Below are 4,611 nucleotides of genomic sequence, written 5' to 3'. Positions count from 1 at the left end.
GCCCTGCACGGAGCGTAACTTTCTTTATTGGGAGAGTTGATTAAAAACCATAATATGGCCTATTGGCGTATTTTATTCTGTATTTTAAGTGGATGTGATGCTATTTTTTTTTTTTTTTTTTTTTTTTTTTTTTTTTTTTTTTTGAGGGAATGGTGGGCCAAGCAGTAATCCACCCAAGACAAAGCGATTGATTTTCCGGAGAGGGTCTCTCTTCCCCCATGAAATTGCCAAAGTAAATTCCTGGAGCTGGCATCCATGGCACTGAGACTGATTGCCTGTGAGTACAGCTGTCTGAAGAATGGCCAGTCCATTTGCAGACACCGGAGAGAGAGCACGTACGCCTCTCTGCTCCGGCATTGGCAACTTTGTTTCAAACTACCTTGTGGACTTGGTGTCTATCGGTTATTGCAAGTGCTTTTGTGCCGTTTCAGGAGTTTTATCAGTGAAATTGTGGCGGTGATAACAAGGCGCACCATTCGAGGAATAAGTACGCTGGTGCTGCTTTAAAAATTATATGTTATATTTATTTTTATTTTGTTTTCGCATTTTTTGAAACCTTCCCTTCGTCCTGGGACTTAGAATCTAAACGGGACTCGTCTCTCGCAAGAAGATTTGTGTTTTATTTAATCAAGCACCAGAAAGCCTATCGTCGAGTCACTGGTGAACCTCTTATGTTTTGGTTTAAGATGCCGTCTCCTCTGTATTTCTTTAAGGATTATAATTTCTGAGGTTATTGAAGAGGCGAAGGAAACGCAATAATTTTGGGTCTACTTGAAAGGTAAGTCACATCCGATACAGCATCGCAAGGCATTTTCAGCCAAACTGTTTCTTCTTTCGGTAAAACATTAGCTTTCTCGCCTAATTTTCTTATTTTTCTGTATTTTAGCGATGTTGTTATAATTTTCCCCTATACGAACGTAAGTAGGCCTACATCATTTAAGACAATGTTAAATTGTCTTTGAACACTGTAAACTTGCAACATGGACAGATTTAATTTTGAATTTAGGTTGATTTTCACGGATTATTAAGTAACGAGATTTTTTCCCGGTTTTATAAAGGAACTGGTATCGAGAAATTTCTTGGTATAATATTACTAACAACAAAACGTTGACCGTAAGTGTGGTTATGATTGCTACTTATTACAAGAAATTTTATTTTATAGTTGTTTACTTGTAGTTTCACAGTAAATCGTCTAAATTTGATATTTTCTTGTTTTGGTGTGCGATAAGTCCAGAGGACCGGGAAAAAGATGATTATTCCTGAAATGAAAATTTTAATAGGAAGTATTAGATGTTATCATATTTTACGTCACAAGAAAGTCGCAAATTTTATGCATTTATATTAAATGAGGTTACGGTTCGTTTACGTTGAGATTCGGTCGTCGGGTTAAGCTCTTATCCCATCTTGGTAGTAATTATACGCCATGACTTGTCAAAATGCTCCTCTCTCTCTCTCTCTCTCTCTCTCTCGATCTCTCATTCTCCTTATCTTCTCTATATCCTCTCTTCGATTTTTTTGGGAAAACGTTAACTTATTTTATGAAGTGATTTGTTAATAAGGAGTGGTGGCTTCTAATATTTTGTTTCGAATGCCATGTGAACACGAGATTTTCACTTGTGCTGTGAGCAGAGCTCTAAATGATCCGGTCCTAATTGCTTTATCGTAATAGATCAAGGAGTATTTTATTGCGAGGTTCGCGGGAAAAGGAAAACCAAAGTAAGGGAGATAAACTAATCTTACAATCTTTTAAAGGCTTCGTGTGCGTCTGTTTGTGTATTGTGAAATCGAACCTTGGCCTCTTCCAATTTATTTGAGAAAATTTTCTCATTTACTTTAGGATGTTTTTTTCTTTTCTTTTCTTCCTGTGAGCGATTTTTTCAGAGAGAGAACAAATCCAAAAGGGAGAGGAAATTAGATGCCGCATCAACTCCGCCTTGAACGTTACTGCCTCCCAGTGCCAAAAATTTTCACTCTCTTTCATCTTCTTTCTTTCCATTTGGGACCTCTTTTTCTTCTCTCGTGTTGAGAGAAGCCTTGAAGGGGGGGTTTGGGGAAGGGCAGGATGAGGAAGTGCTGAGGAAGAAGAAGAAGGGGGCAGGGAGGAGTGAGAGAGAGCGGGGGGGTTGGGGAGATGAGGGCTGCTAGAAAATTGGCAGATTCAGATAAAAATGGTAATGACGCTGTATGTTTTTTTTTCTATTACTCTCTAGCTCTTAAGCTTTTCTTTAAATAGGTTTCCCGCCCCGACAATTCCTCATTGTTGAACGTGTCCGAAACGTGTTTTGGAAAATGTTTACTATAAACATTAACCTCTCATCTTCGACGATGTAATAAAGACATAAATTCCGTGATCGTGTCAAGAGAGGTTTGTTTGTGTGTGTGATTTGCAAACGTTTGCTTTGGGAGAAACATCTCTCGTCGTTTCAGTGATTGCAGAGGCGATGTTTCCAATTCCGAAAGAGTGTGTGCGAGAGAGAGAGAGAGAGAGTGAGAGAGAGATCTGTTCCCGGCGTGTTTTTGGCAATGGCAAAGAGATGCATATCGCTTACTCAATCTAAATTTTGCTCAGCTCTCTCTCTCTCTCTCTCTCCAATACACGCACACTTTCTCTCTCTTTCTCTGCCTCTCTCCGTGTAGTTCCGAGGTGTGTTGCGTTCTTGATTGCACTTCGTATATAGGTGGATCTGTGTATGGCGGTGGAGGTGGAGGGCTGAAGTGATTCGTCGGTAGGACAAGAGAGAGAGAGAGAGAGAGAGAGAGAGAGAGAGAGAGAGAGAGAGAGAGAGAGAGATGGATGGTAGGGGAGGATTGAGCCTGGATTCCGGCCTGATTGAAGTTTGGGACACAGGAAAAGGGATTGTGGTGGCCTGCGTTGGTTATGTGCTTTCCTTTCTCTCTCTCTCTCTCTCTCTCTCTCTCTCTCTCTCTCTCTCTCTCTCTCTCTGTTGTTATGATTTGCGGATGTTGTGTGAAGTGAGGGTTGGGATGACCGACTTCCCTCAAAAGTAAGCGAAAGAAAACCATTTTTAATTATAACTCAAAAGGAAAATATCACTCGGAAGAGGCGCGACTGTGTGAAAAAAAAGGGAAGAAGAAGAAGAAGAAGAAGAAGAAGAAGAAGAAGAAGAAGAAGGAAGAGATTGGTTTTCCCGCTTCTGTTCATCCCAGCGAGTGATCACAAGTCCTTCTCGTTCGTTCGTCCGGGCTCCTCCTGCGCCTCCCAACCTACCTCTTCCTCCCCCCTCCTCTCCTCCCCCCCCGCCTTTCTTGCCCGTCTTCCCTCTCCCCCCCTCCTGCCCTGAGAAGTAATGGAAACTCATCCATTGTATTTCGTTTCCAATTTCAGCTGAAGGGAAAGGTTCATTTTTGTGTTGCAATGCATTTCCGTTGAAGACTGTATCATGTGCTTCTTTATGCGTCTCTCTCTCTCTCTCTCTCTCTCTCTCTCTCTCTCTCTCTCAATTTTCCGCGTACTCCATACAGCTTTACCACGTGTTCTTACATAATAATCGCATACGACAAAACTCTTGAAATTTTTCGTTCCCTGAAGATTAATGCATTGTACGAATAAAAATTGATCACCGTGTGGTGTTCCCCGCGTTTTCCTGTAATTGATCTGCTTCCGATCTCCATACAGTATCATATCTGCGTAGGTAACCTTTGATAATGTCATGCCAGTTCATTATATCAAAAATAAAACCGGTAAAATTCAATTATAGAGTTTTCCTTCAGTACATGTCACCGGTAGTAATTTTTTTTGAAACGCACAAACCCATTTAGAAAGGAGAGAGAGAGAGAGAGAGAGAGAGAGAGAGAGAGAGAGAGAGTCTAATTTCCTCCGCAGTGTTGCGTTTTTGTGTAGCGAGATTATATGTGGGTGTTTTGTGCATTGACCAATATCGGTTTCCCTGATTGTGCTCTCCAAACTTTGTTCGGCATCTTATTTTCTTTCCATTATTGGAGGCAAATCTCATTATCGAAGAGCCTCAAGTTTTCATGCTATCTCTCTAATTGATATCTGAGTAAAATATCTTCATAATAATTTAATGCTGTTGTCTGTAAGGTGGTAGAGTTCTGACCCTTTCTCATCGTCTGTTTTGGCACTGGTGAATATCCCTACTCCGGGGCCCAACCCCAGCAGCACTCCTCCGTCTCTCTCTCTCTCTCTCTCTCTCTCTCTCTCTCTCTCTCCTTTGCCCCCACCCCCTCCCCACCTCTCTGTTGGCGCACCCAGCCAAAACCACGTGTGAAAAGTGTCATTTTAAAACATTCCACTTTTTTTCCATATACTAATTAAAACAAGATGCATTTTTAAATCTAGTTTTAATTAGCGTGTTGTTTTGGAGGCGAGCGATCTCGCCAACCTACCAAAAGCAATTATGGAGATAGGGTTTTGGTCTGAAATGAAAAGGTTGAGTTATTTTGTCATATTATCCTTTTGCCACTTCAACTCCAAAAGGAGTTGCGTAATTAAAAAAAAAAAAATATGTTCTTCCAGCGTTGCTGGAAAATTATTCTTGGATACCAATTATTCTCGATGAGTGGCGGCCTTCGGCCGTTTTGCTTGTGTTTATTATTCGCTGATCTTGAGGATCCTGCAGCCGAAAGAAT

The 4,611-nt window shown here is 41.0% G+C and overlaps 1 protein-coding gene across 6 annotated transcripts in view; it reads left to right on the top strand.

Moving 5' to 3' along the window:
* Nucleotides 1–297: 297 nt before the first annotated feature.
* The window catches only part of LOC135217573 (LIM/homeobox protein Lhx9-like), a 312,394-nt gene continuing 308,080 nt past the window's right edge, over nucleotides 298–4,611 (top strand). For all 6 annotated transcript variants that reach the window (XM_064253909.1, XM_064253840.1, XM_064253785.1 and 3 more), the window contains exon 1: nucleotides 298–778. The gene's annotated coding sequence lies outside the window, so the exon portion shown is untranslated. The remainder of the gene's footprint in view (nucleotides 779–4,611) is intronic.

Source organism: Macrobrachium nipponense, chromosome 11 (genome assembly GCF_015104395.2).
Source record: "Macrobrachium nipponense isolate FS-2020 chromosome 11, ASM1510439v2, whole genome shotgun sequence".
NCBI classification, from domain to species: Eukaryota; Metazoa; Arthropoda; class Malacostraca; order Decapoda; family Palaemonidae; genus Macrobrachium; species Macrobrachium nipponense.
The sequence above is the reverse complement of the archived record's forward strand: the minus strand, read 5'-3'. Positions and strand labels throughout refer to the sequence as shown.